A 20206-nucleotide genomic window follows, 5' to 3' on the forward strand; every position below is an offset into this window, starting at 1 on the left:
ATGTGTCCTCCGTTGCTGAGAGACTTCTGACCTGCAGTGTGAGGATGGAACAAACACTGGCTGCTGGCCATGCAGAGGACCTGTTCCACCTCTGAGCCATGGCTCATGGCATGCCAGCTGGGACAGTGCAGAACATACAAACCTCTTTTTTTAAGGAAAACAGCATCACGTACCTCGGTGTGAAGGCAACTAATTTAAGGCAAATTGCAACAAGTGTGACAAAGAGCAGGAGGCAAGGAAGACTTAAGGGTACTTCATAAAAGTATGTTTATTTCGCTGACATCCCCAGAAGAGGTCGTAGTCTGGAAAGGGCAAAATGTTATCAATGGTCTACTTGATTTTCCATGACATGAGAACTAGTCACTGGGCTTGAGGTTGTATCGCAGGATTTTAGTTTAAAAAAAAGTCCAAGAGAGCCACTTTCAATATATATATTCAGGTCTCTAAATAAATAAATAAACGAATAAGACACATGAAAATAAATAAGATTTTTCTTCAAATTTACTGCTGCTTTCATTACACCATCAGAAATAGGCATGGAATATTTTCAGTGGCTTATTCTCATCCTGAAATAATAGGTATGCATTAACATCCATTGCAAAACCATCTCCTGATGTTTGTAAGCTTTGTGGATAGAGGAAAGGAGGCACACAGGTCCTCCCAAGCAAGCTCTTATTCACAGGTACAAATCTTTTTTCAGTGATGAATGAATCCTTTCAGAAATGCTAATATCAGCACTTATACAAGGTAGCCAATGTAAACAGTTACTGCTGGTTCATTATTCTTTTTGGATCCTTTGCCAATTTACAGATCTTCAGAGTTAGTGTTGAAATAGGCAGTGTTTTGTTCGAAAAGAATGAAAATGCATTTCTGAACCAAAATCTGCTGATGGGAATAGGTGACATAACAACCCCAAGCAAGGTCTTCCCTGTGAACCCAACCAGTGTGAGAGGGGAGGAGAGACAGTAAGAAGATGGGATTTTGATACTTGGATCATATCTCACTGCTTGCATTCCCCCAGGAGATTTAGTACTACCTCTGAAGGCAGCAGCCAAAAATACACTTTGATGTATCTTTCATCTAAAGCTATCTATATTGATAAATTATGTTTGTGTGGTTGAAGCACTAAACCAGAGATAGGGCTTTTGTTCCACAGGCTCTCGTGTTCGTGTGCCTCACCTGGGCCTCTCTCAGCCAAGCAGAGGGGACACCACTTTCCCACACGGCCAGCATGGAAGAAAGCTCTGTGCATCATGAGATGGACAGGTCCCACCATACTGAGTCCTCCTGAAACCAATGAAAATAAATTGACACTCGTCAGATTCAAGCTGCCCTAAAATTAATCATATGATTCATTAGGAAACAAATTCTTCAGTTCAGAAATTACCAGCAACAATCTTCTCGTCTGGGCTTACTGTTCCCACAGATGACCCAAATAAAGGACCATTTGAAAGTGCAAAGCAACCGCCTTTGCTTTGATTGCAGGGGAATGTGACTTAAATTAGGCCAGCTGACTTTGTCCTGAAGAGGACTACAGTTTCTCACATGAGCCTTAGCATAGCCCAACCGTGGATGGTGACCTCTCTGGCTAAAGCCACAGGACATTCAACTCTGCCCTAGGACATTTGCCCCGATAAAGAGAAAATAGGCTGGATGGAAATGGAGTTGCCAGAAGAAACTGCTGAGGGCAGCAATAGGATTCCAGAAAAAAAGCACTTCCTCAGATCACAGGGGATGATCATCTCTCATTACTTGCACTCTTCTCCCCCAGGTAACTGAGCACTGCTGGATTAAGCTGGGGGAGATGGGGGGATGGAGGAGCAAGAAGCAATCTTTCTAGGTAAGGGAACACGTACAGTAAATAACAGCTGCAAAGGCTCCCTCGTGTATTGAAGACATTATAATTCGGAGTTTTTCTTCCCAAAATCAGGCTTTAATGGGAAGCAAGTTTCACCCTTTCTAAAGGAGTACTCTACAATAAGCTTGTTAAGCTTGGAAAGTGCTTTGGGAGCCCCTGGGATGAAAGGCGCTCTAGGAATGAAAGGTGATATTTACGATTATTGCTTGAAAGGAACAGAGAGGAACACTAATGTAAAATATGAATGGCTGCTGGTGCTAAAATATGTATCGTTGACTTGGTGCCAAAGGAGATAGTCCCAGCTCTCAAACCTGGATGACGAGGATTTAGGAGGCGCAAGAAGTGGAAGAGACTCCTGCAAATAACAGCAAAAGCCAACCTGATATGCAGGGCAAATAGGTGTCTTGTGGGTTTTTCTTTTCTTCCTCCTAAAGTGCAGGCCATATGATCTCTCTCACCCATCTCTGCCAGCCAAAACAGACGCCCATTAACCACAGTAAGTACTGCTGGTTTGTACTCCTCTTAGAGGAGGAACCTACAGATCCCTTAGGACAGGAGGGGAGAAAAATATCCTTGGTAAGTGGTCAAATGTTATGGATTGGCCTGAGTAGATTCATATCTTATCTCACTCAAACGACTAAGAACCAGAAGCACTCCAGGCTAATGTAAATTAAACTTTTCTATTTTATAAAGCTATGAGAGAAGAGAATCGGGCTAACAGGTTCTGCTTCTGCAAACACCTACCTGCATACTCTCAGCTTGCATAAATCTCTTCTGTTGATTTTACACTGGGCATCTGCCCCCCTAATGTGGCACTCTACAGCACCTAGAGAGGACATTTTTCCAGCCAGACCTGGTATTGAGACGTCTTCACCTTAGTCTGCCAGTCTTCCACTTTTCCCTGAGAAGAGCTAAAAGAAAACCCTTTGAGAGAAAGAATTCTGCTTCTTCACTTCTTGAAAAACAAGCTTGAAAGTGACTCTAGTGCATAAGAAACCTTCACAGCAAACCCACAGGATCTCAAGAAGTGATTTTTTTTTTTAAATATAGCAGAGAAGAGCACAGCATGCACCAGAGGCTGAACGCTAATACCATACACATTTAAATTAGATATAAGGTGCAATTATTTTTTTTAATGAGCAAGCGTGATTAACCACTGCAATGAATTAACAAAAAGGGCTGTGTTCTCCAATTCTCAGGCTCCAAATGAAGATGGGATACCTTTCAGAGGCATGCTTCAAGCAGACGTAGGTTAGTGGGCTAGAAGAATTGGAATGGCTCTAGGGACAGGGAGTTCACCAATTAACACCCCACCCAGGCTAGCAGCCCTCTGTGACACTTGGGGCAAGCCTTGCAACCTCTCTGCAGGCCGGTCGCCCAGTTTCTAATGTGGCTACACCACGCATCAGCCAGGAGAGCGCTGTGACCGTGCTCTCTGGGTTGCTGAAGGCCGAGCAGTGCTCTGGCCTCGCCTCCGACTCTGGAGAAGTACCATTTCTCCGACTCTGGAGAAGTACCATTCCACCGGATCAACGCTAAAAGGACTGGTCTGTACTAACGGCCCTTCCCCCGCGCGCAGCTGCTGCGCTGGCAGGTTGTAAGGGGGCGAAGGTCCCCTCGCAGCGTGTGCTGCTGGTGGTACCCAGCTGGGGCTGGGGTGCGGAGCACGCTCCTGCAAGCTCCTCTCCATCAGCGCCGCTTCCTCTTCCTGGCACGGTCGAATGCTGATGGATCTGTATTAGAAATAACAGAAAGTCCCTGGCCTTTTTTTTCCTTTCTTTCTTTCGTCCTTCCCTTCAGCTATTTAGGCCAACTCTGGCTAATCGCGCTTTGTAACTTACACTCAGTCACTGCCATGGCAACCGTTTCAACATGCAGTTCATAGACTACCTCTGAGATGTACAGCCCCTCTGAGAAACACATATACCTTGATGCTTCAGGAGAGGCATTAAGAGAGGAGAACTATCATCTGCTACACTGACACATTTTTCTACTGTCTTACCTCTGGCAGCATGAATCTCTTCTTTTAGCTCTGAATAGCTCATCACTTGTTCTGTCCCCTTTCCCTCCCTCAAAAATAGGTTCTTTAAAAATTGACACAGATTTATGAAAATGAAAAAGAAAGATGTAGGAAGGGAAACGCACTCTCTGGCATCTAAATTCACCCTTGTACGAATGCTGCAAAGCCTGTCCTGTTACTGCTTCAAAGGAAATCCTGTTTTGTTCTGGTGTGTCACCGTGGAAAAGGAGAAAGTTTTGGGGGGCTTACTTTCTGGTTTTCTCAAACCCCAGGAGAGAGTTGGCAGCTCGGGAGCAGGGTGGGAGCTACTCCTTCCTCCTTTGCAAAATGGCTCCTGTTGCAACTGCCCCACAACATGCAAAACCAGGTCTGCATTTGTCCAAGTGTAGAGAGCAAGATTTGAACAGCGCTGAAAAAAGATCTATCTGGAACATGTAGGTGCATTTTTCCAACAGTCACCTCTGAGGATCTTGCTCAAGATCTGCTGTAACTAGGTTTGATTTGACTAGTCATGACACCTGTCCCCGACACCCAGGCATAGGAAGGTGCTGCAGTGAGGTGCTACACAGGTGTCTGCCGTGCTGGTCACAAACGGATCATTTATTCAGCTCACACTTAACACACTCTTCTCCCAGGCGCAGTCAGAGGGGAGGCTGATTGCCAGCACCACAGTATAAAAAATCCTTTTTTGTTTCTTTATGTAATTGTGGCTGCTCTGTGGAAGAACCTGATTCCACATCCTGAATGTTTTCTTTTGTGTGTTTATGTGTGTAGGTTTCAAGTATGTATATACCACATGTAGTGTCGTCCTGATCCTTATCAGGTGTATCAGGAACTATCCGTTCCTTTCTTCCCATCTTGTTCTGTGTTTTTATCACTGTCCATTGTCAGCTGGCCAGTAGCCACAAACAAGACCTGGCCCCACCACTACCATCTACTTGCCATCAATAAGAAAAATGCTTCTGCTACCGACCAAGGGAGAGGAGAAATACAGATGCACCCACAAACAAGCAAATGTCGGCACACTCAGAATAACCTGGGTGGAACATTTGATTTCAGTTTGAATGTACCACTGAGCCCCCCGGCGCTAGCCATAGGAGAGCACCCTCAAACACAGTCCTTCGCACCAAAATTTTCTCTAGGAACAAAATCTGAGAGACAAGAGCCAGGAGCCCCTAAGGCATGCAAATAAATCTGAGCCAGCAGGTAAATACTATATTGCAGTGACCTTTGCCCTGTTATTTTAATGCACACACATGCAGACATGCACACTGTTTCATAAGCCCTGCATACGCACTTCTCAATCAAGTGTCATTCATATATACCATCTTCCACTGAAGTCAAACCTCTGAGACTGCTGAAGTTAGGTAACATGTCGTGTGCTCAGAAAGAAACATCACATATAGTCTATCATATCTCTGGGACTTCTTGACTGTGTATAGACTGCTTGGGGGGACCCAGATCTTCAGGTGTCCTTCCTAATCTGCAACCTAAAGTCAAGACAAGGGCTGGCAGGAGGAGACTATAGGACACAACTGACTGCTTTTAGCCCACGTATTTTAATGCTAATGCATTTCTGTAACTGTAAAATAGGCATGGACAAAATTACGATAAGTCTGTGAACAGGGAATGCCATCTTTATGGCATATGTATACCATACGCCCAGCATGATGGCCCTCCCTTCACTGCTCCAACTAAGGAGGGCCTCTGACTCGGCCACAGGGGTGCTGCAGGCTAGCCGAGGACTTTAATTGCCCAAACAGGCAGTGCATGAAGATAGACTGGGCTCAAACCTGGGCTAAGCATACGCTACAGACATACCCTCAGTAAGTCTGTGGCACAGCCATGAAATGAAGCTGGACGTCCTGAGACCACTGGTCCTTCCTTCCTTAGCCTTGCGTTCCTGTGAATATAAACCAAACCTTGCAATGGCCGGAGAGCAGCAGCATTCAGTTATTTTGTTTTCATGTGATAAAAATGAAAAGACGAGGGTGCTTGCATAGCTGATCTGCTGCATTTTACCTCCTGCATTCTCCAACAGAGAAACCCGACCTCTCAGGAGTCTCTGTTAGCAAGCACCCCACCTCAGAAGCAGCACCCCCCATTCCTCCTCCACCGCCTGGGCAGCACAGTACCTTCTCTCAACAGCACTAAGCTGAGGAAAGCCAGCGGTTTACAGGCAGTACAGAAAGCTGTACTGTGCACTCTTCTCATTTCCTTTGGAATCCAGTATTAGGTGTTGTCCTGCTTTCCAATGGGATGTAAAAGAGGTTAGGAAGAACGTTAAAGGATGTTTCTTATATCTACTTAAGAAACATTCAGGCCCTGTTATGTTCTAAGAGAGGGCACCGGCACAGGAGAGAGATCAGGACTGTTCCAACGGGGCAATTCCTATGTTCCCAAGCAGGTCAGGAGAGATTGCAGAGAAAAGCAAACATTGCAAAAACCTTTTGCAATGCAAAACTCAACAAACAATTGCAAATTGTTTGACTTAAAGCAGAGAAATTGCTTGAATGGGTTTTGAACCCTTTTCCTTCTTCCTAATAATGAGCATTTTCTTTTTTGCAAGCATGCTCCTGGAATGAGAAGTCTCATAGTTTAGGGATATGTTCACACTGGAACATTCACGTGACCTTACAGATCACATTCCTCCTATTTATAAGAGTATTAGTCATCCACTTAGAGAGCAGAACTAATACCATGTTTGTTAAATGACTAAATGTGCGCTATGAATAACCAGCAGTGGGTACTTAAAACCACAGTTATATCCAGGAGCACACAGAGAATCCATAGCTAGCACACGTTCAGACAAAGCACAAATAATACTACTGCACGTAAAATACATTTTAAAGACAGTCTGAAGACAGTTCACTCACAGGAAGAAAGGGCTAAATTCATCAGATAGATAGATTATTTTCCAGTCTAGTTATTTAGACGTACAGATAGCTGGCAAGAATGCATGACAGCTGAAGACTTAAATTTGAAAAAAGTCCAGGCAGAACTGTAAGATGAAGAGGATGGAGCACAACTCTGCTGGAGCTTGGCCATTACACTACACAGAAAATGTCGGGAGTGTTGTACTACAAGTTTGCAGCTTTGTCACTGGCAAAACACGAGGTTTAGGAGCTCTGAGTAATGCCTAGCTTGTTAACTAACACGTTGCTCAACTTAGCTTCAGAGAAAGCACAATACAAGCCATGTGCGTTATTAGCCCCAACACGTTTGTGAGTCCCAGCCAACATGAGTAAACTTTCCGTGCCTCAGATCTTACCAGTGCCTCCAGCAAACTGCCACAAGCAGTATCAGTTCCTGGGTCAGGAGAAATGGTACTTGCCAGGTGCTGAGGACTTCCCTGCTCTGCATGCAGTAATATCAGCACTTTGGGAAGCATTTAGCAGGACAAGATAGGTGCAGTCAGTGCACTCAGACCATTTTGGTAAAACCATATGAGTGCACGTATCTGGCAGGAGAAAATCTGGAGGAGAGGAGAGGAGAGGAAGAGTGAAGGACAAAAAGGTAGGAGGAAAACGAAGAAAGAAAATATTGACAGCAGCGTGAGAAATGAAAAGAGACAGCAGGCTATGGGCCCCTCTGTAAAGGAAACACAGAAGCAGTCTGGGCTGTGTGAGCTTCACATTTCTGACAGCAGGAAAAATGGAAGTGGGAACAGCAGTGCAAAGAATTTATAAGGGTTTTGAAGAATGATGTGCAAATTACGGGCTGGAGCACAGAGAATTAAAGGACTTTGACTCTGAGTTCCCACCTGCCCCTTAGTTTAGCATTAAAGTCCAATTGAGTGCTTCCACACTGCACAGGATGGCATTGGGGGGATGCCCGGCTGCACTACACTTTTGGCCAAACCCTCTTAGGATGAGGATGGACGTTATCAGCAGGAGGTGCCTGGCTGTAGTCACATGGCAGCGTCAAGGAGCTGGTCCCTGCCAGCAAACCTCTCTAGTGTCAGCATGACCAGGGAGAGACAAGTGCCACGCCAGAGGCAGCGGCTGAAAGGTTTGGTGAGAAGGTGGCAGCTAAAGGTGCAAATATCACTTCCTCATTGCAGCCTCCGTGAATGGCCCTGCCTGTGCAACGCAGCGGATGTTTTGAATGGCAGAGCGCAGGCAGTGAATCATTCTATAATCACTGCTGGTGTGTCCCAGCCTCAGCGTATCATCAAGCCTTCCTTTGGGTCAAGTAATCATTTGAGTCTGACTCATTGCCGCACGGGTTTCTCCTAGCGCAGGCTGGCATGGTCAGTGAGCAGAGCTAATTGAATGTGCTCTCACCATTTCACCCATGATTCGGGAGGGCCTGCAAGGCTGGTGCTTGCAGCTTTGCCGTACAGACCCTGGCAGCACGGAGGGTTCCTGCAGATCATGTAGCCTGTTGGGCCATACACAAAAGTCAGGCAGCAAATTGTTAACGATGTAAGTTATCACTGTTTCCTTAAAAACTCCTCATAGGTCAAAGGGTTAGCACTTTCCCGAGCTAGAACAATGTCAGTAGCGAGCCAGGCCCTCCAAATCACAGAATAATTGAGGCTGGAAGGGACCTCAGGAGGTCATCTTGTCCGAGACCCCACTCAAAGCCAGGTTTGAATGCCCCCTTCCTCGTCCTCAGAGTCTGAGCCACCAACACAGAGGAAACGGAAATCCCGTGCAAGCCAAGGGAGCGCCTGTGCTGGTGGGGCCCAGCTGAGATCAAACAGGTAAGGAGAGAGCATGAAGGGAAAAACCAGCAACATCAGGTAGTACCAGAGGGCCACAGGAGAGACAGAGTACACTGAGGGAAAGTCCAGCAAAACCAGCGGGGGACAGAGAGAGACAGCGTGTTTACTTCCTCTGCTGCCAAGATGGAAGCAGGAAGGGTGGTGTGGGGACATTTCTCCTTTCTCCCAGTTTGCTGCACGTGCACCAAAGCTCCTGCTGTGCAAAGGAGCCACCTCCTGACACCACGGAGGCAAAGTAAGAGCAAGGTCGCCGCAGCTGGAGGAGGTAGCAGAGTCCTGGCTCCACCCTGCCTGCACAGTCCTTCCTTCCCAGGTCTTGAGAGGGGTGGAGGGAAGGGGGCAACCCTCATTCCTCTCTAGGCCAGATGGGGGACGGACTTACCAGATCTCATCCCCACCCTGTCACTAATATCAAATAATAATAGTATTTAGCACTTCCATAATTACCTTTGCACTCTGGTATCACAGACACAGCTGAATTGGAAGTCATTAAGATCATTATAATGAGCTTCAGTGGATCCTTTCAACCAGAGGCATTATTTAGCCAGCCCTCATTTTCATGGTTACATCTGAATAAGCACTCTGCATTGAGGTGAGGTTCACTGATGAGACACTTCGGCACAAAGGCAGTCTCCTACTTGCAAAGGCAGAATAAGTGTCATTATGCATCATGTTTCACCAGACTTCAAAATGCCAAGGAAGGTAAGTCAGGTTATAGCTGACTCCACCTTCAACTTGTAAGAGCTGCAAAACTCTTCCCATGGACTGGCACTTGGGGAAGGTCTGCCATGACCTCCTACACATGGCAGCTGTTTCTCAGCAGCTGCCATTCTGCAGGCCTTCAACGGTCAATACAAGCAGCCATCACAAGCCCTCACTGCAGACGTGGATTCAGCAAGAATTCTTATTAAAGTGGAGGGGGCAGAAGGCCAGCAGCTCTGGGAGCACCTTCTACCGGGAACAGGAGAACTGGGCTGACCTAGTGAAGGTGCTGGCAAAGACCTGGGCTGCTGGCCTGAGCTCAGGCAGAGGGGCACGTGGACATATGGCTGTGCTGGACTGGGCACTGCTGGGGCCGGTGAGCAGAACCGTGTTCAGAGCCGTCTGCAGAACAGAGACCTGCTGGTCCTGGGTCTATTTTTAGCCTCACTGAAGACTTCTTTGTTTGGCCTTTCAATAAGAAGGAATTAAGTGCCCCTTTAATTGTGGTTACCTCAGTTCCCTGTTCATAAATGCAAATAAAGGCGCTTAACTTCTCCCATTTTTGTTTTTCCTTTATGTTTGGGCTGTGAATCCCTTGGGAAAACATCAAGGGCTTCTAGGTGTACCTGTCTTATTAATAATAAAAGTAATGTGCTGTTTTTGTCATTGAAGCAGGAGGAAATGTAGGCACACGGATAAAACACTTGTATTGCAATTTCTTATGTTTAAAAAAAGAACAAAAAAATAATAGAGTGTAATACTTTGACCAAGAGCAAAGGTAAAATCACAGCAGCTGACTCAGTGTAACAGAAAGGACTTACCAGAGTTGGCAACGTTTCAGCCTGCCTTCTCGGGAACTTGAATGTGGGAATATCTTAAGAGTAGCATAACATATCCAAAACACTGCCTGAATGAAAAAGGGCAGTGTTGGGCAAAAGCGTTATTTTCAGCAGCATGGAAGTTCTTCTAGCAAAGCATGAGCCCAAACTTGTGTTTATTTCTTGGTGTTCAGTTACTGTCAACAATACAAATAAACCAAATCAAGACAGAGAATCTAACCCTGCACTGCCGGCCCCAAATACAGCTAAAACGCTCTTCTAATGTGTTTGTGACCTAACAGAAACAGGTAAAAACACAAGACTTGGACAAGACCCAAACAAGCTTCAGTGCAGTTTAGAAATACAGCTATGACACAAAGCTGCTTCTCTACTTCAAGACAAACTGGCTGTTACAAAAAACATTGAGGAGCAATGACATTTCCTGAGCTCTGGCTGTATCTGCAGTGGAAAGGAGTTTCCCATGCTGTTTCCTTAATTAGCACAAATATGCTGACAACCTTCTCCATGCTGAAATCAAGCCATAGGCCACTAAAAAGTTGATCTATCTACGCATCCAAATCTACCGCATGCTGAGCCAACATGTTTCAATGCTGTAATCAGTACCCAGATTATAACATGGCTTTGTCATGCATCCAGTTGCTGAAACAGACTTTGATGTCCCAATACGAAACCTATTTGTCCTGCAGTCAGCAAACAGAAAAAGTGCCAATATATACATTCAATGTTTTGCAAGCGCTGGGATTGTGTGCTGGCATTTATTGGATCATTTTGACCACTACATGAATTTATAAATATGACCCAGTTGAATTAGAGAAATAACATTATCTGAAGGCCAGATTCTAAGCTTGTTTAATCTGAAATAAACAGGGAATAACTCATTTGGCATCCAGTAATTTACTCTGGTTTCACCATGGAGCGATCAAGGCCACAGTTATCTCTTTACGCAGTTTGATCTGAGTTTAGTCCTTGTCAACAGGACATGTTATAATACGATCATGCAGCAGTCGAACAGAAAAGACAGCATGCCAATACAGTAAATATTGTAGTACCAGCCCTAGGGAAAAGTTTAGCAACCTTATGACAGGTAGGGTTTAAGCGTGTGAACCCGAGCCTTGTTCCTCAGACAATTTTTGCTTTGTTGGTAATGCAGCTGCCAGGACTAACTCTAAAAGCAATTTATGCCTGGCCAGCTCATAGCTAATTCTGAGTGAAAGCTGTGACAGCTAAGCTGTTTCCTCCCGGCCAAGGCAGCCAATTTTCTGCGACTGGTTCAGTAAGGTTGCTGCCTGCTGTGCGGACAGGGCAACATGCCGGTGTGACTGGTCTGACCCCTCCTCCCACGTTTCAGTTGTCCCTACAGTAGCGCATCCCACGGTACGTCGCACCATGGGCTGCTGCTCTTGGTAAGGCGTCTTCCAGGAATTCACCTCCGTCGTTACTGGTCTGTGGCGTCATTGCCCGCATTTTCCCAGAATCACTTGGCACCGACGTGGCTGGACAGCATGGCAGGTAGCCCTGCCAGCATAGCTGCTGCTCGGAAAATCTGCCCTGTGGACGTCAGCTGAGCATCTCACTGGTTACCCGCTATAACTCTTTTAGCTGGATACAAGGTCACAGTTGTGAGAGTAACAAGAATATGTCTTTGAAGACATTGACATAAATTACCCACAGTTTCTTGCCAAGAAAAAAAAAGAATGCCAGAAAGTGATGCCCCATGACGAATAAATTAGATCCCATTTTGTGTCCCTTCACCTATAGAGAAAGGTTTGAATGTCACTGAGTTCTGTGCCTGCGACTGTCACCTGACCCAAAATGAACAAAACCAGGCTGACGGCTACGTTCATAACTTTCCCGTTGAGTTGTTTTCTTTCCTGAATTTTATTTCGGTCCATTTATTTATTCATTTCAGTAATTGTCCTTCAGCACCACAGAGCAGCTTTAAGACACAAATACGCTGTCATCAGACACCTCAAATTTTCCTTAGGCACTGTCAGTAAAAGCACGTCCTCCAAATCTATCACGACTGCACGGTACTCCTCCTGAGCTGGTGGAGCCGGAGGGAAAACTAAGTCGAGGGCCGGTCCTGGGAGGTCCTGAGCACTTGCAACTGGTCTTGGCCTCCGTTCGAGGTACAGGCAGCTGAACCCTTGTAGGGGCAGCCGGACAGTTCAGTGGTTACGTGAGGAAAGGAGGCAGCTGTCCCTGCCTGCTTGCAAAAGGAGAAGAAACAGCAAAGGTGCTTCCTCCCGCTCAGATTGCACCCTGAACCCTTGTTGCTGTTAAACAGCCTTACTCTTCCAGGGAGAAGGGGAGAGATGGAATGAAAGTAAGTGTGACCTTCCTGGAAGAATGGATTTATTGATGCTGTGCTGGGCTGAAACCTGAATCCACTGAAACTCTGGACCTAGAGAGAGGGAATTACCAAACCAAGCCTGGCATGATTCAGTAATGCAAACTAAGACTCACACAGCTTCCTCTTCCTAACCCCATTCCTTCTTTCTGAAAGACACTTTGCATGTTTTAACCAAATGGAAGCAGCGAACTAGACACCAAGAAAGCTTGCCGACGCCAGGCTGTGCGTCAGCACAAGCCAGAGGGACCTAAATCAGACAAGGTGCAGGTAGTCCACTCATTCGGGAAGGCTTCCCCGAGGTTCCCCATTGTGCTTAAGCAGTGGCAAAAAAAACATCCAGCCAAAGACTGACACACCTTTGCCTCCCACTGACCTCAATATAAAACTCATATTTGGAGAACAGAACCCCATGAGCCTGGCCTCATTTACACCAGTTTTACACAGTTGCCTCCTTGGGAAATACCCCATCTTTACATAGGTGTTCCCAAGATCAAACCTGGCTCAGCCAGCACCTCTGAGCACCACTAACGTCTAGGTCTTTCTTCGCCGACAAAAGGCTAACCTCAACATGGTTAGAAAGCTGCTTTTCCTCTCCTCCAGGTACTTTCCACTGAAGATATAGTTTAAGCAGCTCACGAGCAAGAGGGGATAGGCAGCTTGGAGCCTGCAGACCCTTCACTAAACACATGAGCAAGCACCACACAAACTTTCCCTGCAGTCCCACAGCTGCTGGGCCCTGACCAGGAGGTACCACCAACACAAGGGAAAGTTTCCACAGTCCCCTTTCTCTGGAGGGTTTCTGCTGCTGGTTCTGCCGTGGCTCAGCTGCTGGTTTAGGATGCCAAAGTCCTCCCTGCTGGAAATGAGAGCACCACTCTCAGCACACACTGCACTTGAGCTGGCACTGGTTTCTTCCTATTTTCCAGCCCTTGCCATGACAGCTTAAAAGAAGTTCTGGCCTATGCCTTGTTTACAAACTTGGCTCAGAAAAAGAAAACAGGTTTTAGTTTGCTGACCAAAGGCCAACAGGCCTGACCCCAGTCATTAGCTATCCAGGTGATTCGCTAAAGAATTAGAGTGCTAAAACAGAAAAAGCCCAAGACCGATGGCTTGAGAGGAGTCTTGCCCCATTTCTCACCCCACAGACAACGCTGTGACCAGTGAACATACCACAGTACACTACACAGAAGAAATCTTCTCCATCCCAGACATTGTAAAATACTGTACTGTTGTACAAGCTGGAGCAAGGATGTGGCGCAGAAGTCCCAGACAGCCTTGGAGGCAGGATTACTCATTTATTTATCACAAAACTCAGATGAAGTTGTGCTACTTATATTGCTATAGGGCAAGGAGGGGAGAGAGACAGGCTTTTTACATTTCCAGGAGACTTGTTTTAGCAACTGATGACATATGGGGACAGTATCCTCCAAACTTCCCTTATCTCAAGAATACAAAATCCTATTTCCCCATATATCATTAGTTCGCTAGCCACCTAGTCAGGTGCTATTTAAAGCCCCAGGCTTTAAATGCTTCTTGGCTAGTTCTCTGCATTGCCCTCTGCCCTGCCATAGAGAACAAGACTTTCCCATTGGGAGATAATTTTCCACCAAAGTTGGCTGAGCTGGCTCTGCCCTTCCCCTAGAGATTAGGTGTGTCTACAGCCAGGGTCTTGAATTGACAAGATCTCAAAGAAATAAGTAGCTTACACAGGTGGAAGTAGGTAGAGATAATGGAAATAACCACCAGCTCGATATTTGAGGAGTTTCTGTGCACTGTTTCACTTGTGTCTACTAGCCCACAGGTGCCCTACAAGCTACGGATACTTCAGCTGACTTGTTTTTTCATGCCACCCTCGCATGTTTCTAAAAGCATCTCTCCCTTTGATCACATGGCAGCAGGTACTGACTTGCTTACACACAGAGCAGTTACTAGTGACTGTGCTAAACACATGCTGTACAGGTGAGCCCTGCAATATTGTCTGTGGCTATAGAGCCATCACCCCACCCACACTGTCACGTTTTTCTCAGCGTAACCCCAGGTACGGCCCTACGCAATGCCTAGCCACTTTCAGATGAAAGCTTGCTCTTCCTCTCCTCCACCCCTCTGAGCTCAGCAATCAGGAATACAGAGGAAAACTTCTGGCCACTTGCGCTCGGGATGAGCAAACAACCAGCCCACACTCTGTCCGGCAGCGTGAACGCCAGGTTACGTGAGGACATGCCAGCAGAGCCCACATACCACTGCTGGGTTATGAGCCCTTCAGATCCAACTGACTCTGCTCAGGAGACTGAAATATAAACAGCACTTTTCTGGGAGGAGCAGCTCCCATCCAAATACTCCCCCATCTTAGTCACAGGTTAAAATAAATAAATAAATAAAGCCATACTAATCTCCCAGTTGGCCTGCTCGCAGCCATGTGACGGGCATCAGCCTTCACCTCGAGGTGAAATATGGACCCAAAGGCTGGGTCCTGGCTTCGCGGTGCTCCAATGGCACACGCGGGACGGGCAGCAGCCCCTAACTGGGATGGCGCGGACTTTGGCTCGTGGTGTAAGGGAACACCCACCTGGCAGACAGCAGAGCCCAGCTGCGCGCCACCTGCTCCCGGCTCCATCGCACTTACATAAGGGAAATACTGAGGGGGCCAGGACACATTTAACCCAGAAGTCCGCACGTGACCACGTGGATCCGAAGTGAAGCAGAGCATCCCACGCCGAGCCACATCTGGGAAGCAAAGCAAACAGGGGCCACTGCGCAGCGTGGGCCCGAGATGGCTGGGGAACAGAAGGACTAAAGGCAGTAGTTGCCTCCTCTCCTGTCCTTTGGTGAGCGAGAATAGCTGTGCTGGGAGCCAAGAGGGCACATTGGGGCAGGATCAGTCTAGACTTGCTCTGTTTCTTGTCCTCCTTCTCACAGCATCTGCTGCTGGCCCCTGTCAGAGGCAGGATAAAGAGCTAAGTGGACCTCGCATCCGGCGCAGCGCAGCCATTTGTACTCACCTGCCTTGTGAGCTGAAAGTCTGGCCAAAGCTCCTGTGTGTGCATAAAAGACAATCCCAGCATTAAATATATTCCTCCTCTTTATCCAAACTAGAAATGGCTCCTCAGCCTACAACATCACCAGGCTATGTTAAAACATCTAAGTATAATCAGGAATGCAACTGGAGGTCTAAGCACGGGGTGAGCAACCACGAGCATACATTTTAACAGGAACTATCCCAATGGGCTCTGAGAGCTACGTACAGTATATCTGCCTGTTGCTAATTATATTTACTGGTGGTGGTTGGTTTTTTTTTTTTTTCAAGCTGAAGATGAGTCAGAAAAAGAAAAAAGTCCTTTATTGTTGTGGAAGCAGAAGGATGTCTCCTGAGGGTGTATGTAATGCACTACTGTCACGGCATGACAATGGAAAAACTGACTGCTGAGCCAACCAAACCCCCATAAATACCTAATGATATCTCTCCTGGCCCAGATTTTCTACAAGTCGGTGCCTGAACTGCATACGAAATGACAATCGATATGAAAGGATCTCTCTTCTCAACACAGCCAGAATTTAAGAGCCCAGCTGAGCATTATATTCCAGTTCATACAAAGAGATCCTTTTAAAGGTCTGTCACAATAACTTAAAGGTGGTGATCCAGCAAAAAACCTAGTAGGCCTCTCCTCACCCTCTCCCCCATGCCTCCTGCCATTAGCACAAAGAACAGCTGGCTTCAGCGAACAGGCATCGTTATTAATTACAATATGGTGACACAAACAACGCGTGCTTAGGGACGTTATCAGGTCTGCATTCGCATGGGACAAGAACAAAATTTTCTTCCTTTTCTTCCTCCTCTTCTCCTCCTCCTGGCTTGGGTAGCTCTGCTGCCTCGTGTACTCGTCTGGGGAGGCGGCCGTGCCAAGCACCTGGCCCAGTTACAGGTATGTGCACAGGGACAGGGAGCCCGTTGTGAGAAAATCCGGCCTTAGCAAATTTCTCTGGCCGTCGGCCAGCCTCTGCGTGTTGGGCAAGTGACCCTCCCCAGCCGCGGTTACATCAGTCACCACCACCTCCCTCAATGTCATGGCACGGGAAGCGCCTGCCAGGGGGGAGAGAGAGAGAGGCAGTCGCTGGTTTTTGAAACCGGCTGTCCAAAAAACATTACAACACCCTCGCCGGTTTCCAGTGGGTTTGCTCAGTTCCTCCCTTCCCGTGAAGACCACACAGGCTTCGCGAGGGCGTTTCGCCCTGCCGCAGAAAGGCAGTCTCTGGGGCCCACCGCTCCTGGCAGCCGCTCTGCAGCAGCGTGGTTCCCCCGACTTCCTCCAGACACTCTTCCAGTTTATACCGAGGGCCAGAACCAAACTCAAAAGCTGATATTTAGGGGAAAAAACATAGCTATTATCTTATTTTTGTATTTTTTTTCCAGAGGGAGATCCTCCATGCTGCTCCGCCCCCAGCACAAGGGGGAGGCAGGGCTGGAAGGGCGAGCAGACCCAGAAGCCCCTCAGGGCCCCACTCCCTCCTCTCACCTGCCTCCCCGCCGCCTGCTCTGGTCCCTCGCGCCCTGCCGGACTCACACACCCTTGGCACACAGGCTGCCCAAGGCAGCCCTGGTGGGAGACCAGTACTGCCCGCCTTCCCAAGCCACCAGGTCGCAGGGGCCCAGGCCGGCACGGCCAGCCCCGGGGGCGCGTGCTGCGGCTGGGAGGAGGCAGGCTGGAGCACCGCTGCCGGCAGGGCCGACAGCCAAATCCCGCTCTCGGCTACTGCCCCAGGGTAAATTTAGAGTGACCCCCCCTGCAGCAGCGACCGGGGATTTGCTCTGCGTGAGGGGACAGAGCAGACCCTGGACAAGGGATGGCACTTCAAGACAAGCATCTGGGGCCCAGTGTAAGCACAATCACCTCATAAAAGAGAGCAAAACTGGCAAACAAAAATATTGCTCCTGGCACGCGAGTACTTCCATATTGATTCAACACTTAAAAACGCACTGAAGTAAGGATGCCCTTTCTTCACACCCTCCAGCAAATTCACTTTCACTCTTGGCAACCTGCTGTCTTCTCACCCCACAGCTCCTTCATCTGGATGGCAGCAGCACCTTCCTACAACGGCGTCTCAGCCCTCCATTGCCGGACCCCGCCAGCCTCTGTGCTGCCTCCCCTCGCTCCCTCCTCTGCTTCGCCTCCTGCTTAAAGCCCTTCCAGAGGAGGAGCTGAAATTTCTGCAACATAACCCACCATGGGCCTGACTGTCCCAGCTCCCCTAGCAGGGAGAAATGCTTCCTGAAGTCCATGGGGAAGCCTTCACCCGGGAGGGCGGCGCAGCTGGGCCTCACGCCGCGAACCTGCCTCCTCAGCCCTGCCTCTCCCGGGACAGGAGCCCGTGCAGGTTCACAAACTGGCCAGATTAGGGTAGCTTTTCTCCAGTCAGAGGCTCTGGAAGGATTATTTGGCTGCAACGTATCATATGACTTTGTTCTTAGAGTTACATTTTAACTGAGAAAGTTTAACAAGTATGACTTATGGGCTTCTAAAATTGGCAGCAGAAAAATGAGCTGAGGAAGTCATGGAAAAAAACCACAAGCGAGGCCATTCCATGTTATGCACAATTTCTGGGCTCTTTTTCCAATCTTCTGTTTTTTTGGATGGTGGAAAATATTTTCCAGCTACACAGGCCTGGCCTCACTGAGTATGTATTTATGCCAAGTTTATAAAAAGCAGCTGCAGACAGGGTTGAATGAAAGGATTACACTGCTGTCTGTCTTCCAGAAGGTGCTTCAGTTCACACCCTGTCCCACAGAGCGAAGCTCGTTTCTCCATGAATTTATGTAAAGAGGGACAAAATTTGAACCGCACATTACAAACAGTTATGGCTGTGCATGCGAATGGGCATGCATGCGTGTACACCTAGCTAGCTGGCTAGCAAGCAGCGGTTCCTAGCCACTGCTAACACTGGCTTTCAGCGCTTGAAGTTTACCACCATTCCTCCAACCTCTCCCCACCCTACAGCCCGGTCCATCTTCCATGAATACAACGATGGGGAGAGGGCTTTCAGGGTTGAGACGCCGGTCTCAGTGTACCTCTGCTGCCTGCTTCACGTATTCCTGCTCTCCAGCTGCTCCCACTGAAATTCAGGCTTCACCAACCTCACGTACTCTCAGGCTGCCAGGCTTTAAGGCTAGAAGGGATTGCTGTAAGCGTGCAGCCTGACCTCCTCCGCAGCACACTGCCACTGAATTTCAATCAGGAACCTGGGCAAGAGAGGCATAACCTTAATTTTCAGCCGTGTCTTGTCACAGCCTTGGCCTGATACACTAGTCACAAGAGGAGAGTCACAAATAATTCTTCACTCTCCTGAACAGACTAGCTACAGGGGGCGCGGGGAGGACACAAACTGAAAGTAAATGGATATAAAAAGGTAAGGTAGGTGGCAAGCTGCAGATAGTACATTACAGATCTGTACCCTGCTGTTTTTGCAGTCGAGTATCTTAGAATAACAGTACTGAGAAAGACCGTGTTACATCAGGAATATCGGTCAAGACAATATTTCCTGGCAATTGTTTGAGAAATGCTTTTCTCACAGCTAATTGCTCCCAAGAGGCTGTGTTTTCTCTGTTTTTAGAATGAGAGCGATTAAGAAAGAAGGTTTTTAAACCTCTGCACCCTGCTGTGGGACAAAGAACTCGGGGGGGGGGGAGGGAAGGAAAAAAGAGAGAAAAGAAAAAGGCACAACAGCTGTAATGTTCTATGAAATGATTTTGTTCTGTTCTCTTGCTGGGGTGGTGGGTGCAATCATCAGTTTGGCAGAGATAAATACAGAAAAAGCAAGAAATTTTACAGGAAAGGAAAGGGGAGTCCCAGCTGCAGGAGTACCACATTGCCATCTAGTGGCACCGGCTCTGGGAAGCCGAAACACACGGGGCTCCGCAGGCTCTCCATGCCTCCCCTCGCCGGTGCCCGGGCCGGGGCGGCAGGCACGCTACCTGAGCATGGGGCCCAGTTTCCTTTCAGTGCTTTACAAGCAAGCTTGACAAGTGCAAAACCGCTTGGTGTATAAAAGATAGGGTAGGAAGGCAAGGGGAAATGGGAAAAATTCCACCAAAAGGAAGTTTAAGACAAACGCGGCTTTGCTGGGAAAAGCTGGTGTTTACACTGAGGCCCGCAGATTCCCATCTTTCATTGCTGCTGCACACAAAGCTACAGCAGCCTCGGCATGTTCTGCAATTGTCATATGGACATCTACGGCAAAATGATGGGCTGGCAGGAACAGCGACTGCTACCTTGTTGCAAGGAGACAGGCCTGAATCTAGAGCTGATGCCCTTGTTCCCAATCGTGTCGGAAGAAACGCCTCAGTACCTGTGTGCCCGGATGCTATCTGCGGTGCCACCCCTGAAAATTTAACTCTGCTGTGTGCCTCTGCGATGACACATTTCCTTTGTATTCCAAAAAGAATACAAATGTTAACCTTTCAACACTGAAAAAAAGGAAACCCAAAATGCTAAGCCCCTTAGATAGCAAAAGGCAGGCACTCTGCCTCTGGAAGACACCCAGCAAAGGGCAACGAATGAATTATTTTGTATGATCTTCACACAGCCAGTTAAAACGAAAAAAGAGCTTTGGTGTATGTGAATTCTGACGTTCATTGAAAGACATTAATTGGAAGGTCCTGGCTGCAGCAGACTTCTATTTAGCCAGAAAACAAAAACACTCCCAGTGCCTGAAC

General features: G+C 47.6%; 1 protein-coding gene across 1 annotated transcript in view; it reads right to left on the reverse strand.

Moving 5' to 3' along the window:
* Window positions 1-483: 483 nt before the first annotated feature.
* Window positions 484-20206, reverse strand: part of TOMM20 (translocase of outer mitochondrial membrane 20) — a 36042-nt gene continuing 16319 nt past the window's right edge. The window contains exon 6 of the transcript XR_012673082.1: window positions 484-1287. The gene's annotated coding sequence lies outside the window, so the exon portion shown is untranslated. The remainder of the gene's footprint in view (window positions 1288-20206) is intronic.

The sequence above is a fragment of the Calonectris borealis genome, chromosome 3 (genome assembly GCF_964195595.1).
Source record: "Calonectris borealis chromosome 3, bCalBor7.hap1.2, whole genome shotgun sequence".
In the NCBI taxonomy this organism is placed as follows: domain Eukaryota; kingdom Metazoa; phylum Chordata; class Aves; order Procellariiformes; family Procellariidae; genus Calonectris; species Calonectris borealis.